Below are 200 nucleotides of genomic sequence, written 5' to 3' on the forward strand. Positions count from 1 at the left end.
GGATGATCTTTTCTTTCTTCCTTGCAATGCCTCCACTAGTTGTAGTCCTTCTCTTAACTCTTGAATTGAGGCCTCATCTTTAATACTAACAAAATATTTATTAAGGAGACTAGTAACTCCATCACTATGCATCTTAATACCAGCCTGTACTAGGGAGGTTTTGAGGCCTTCACATACAAGAAGGTCCTTCTTTAGTTGTG

The sequence above is a fragment of the Amphimedon queenslandica genome, unplaced genomic scaffold (genome assembly GCF_000090795.2).
Source record: "Amphimedon queenslandica unplaced genomic scaffold, v1.1 AMPQUscaffold_12056, whole genome shotgun sequence".
NCBI classification, from domain to species: domain Eukaryota; kingdom Metazoa; phylum Porifera; class Demospongiae; order Haplosclerida; family Niphatidae; genus Amphimedon; species Amphimedon queenslandica.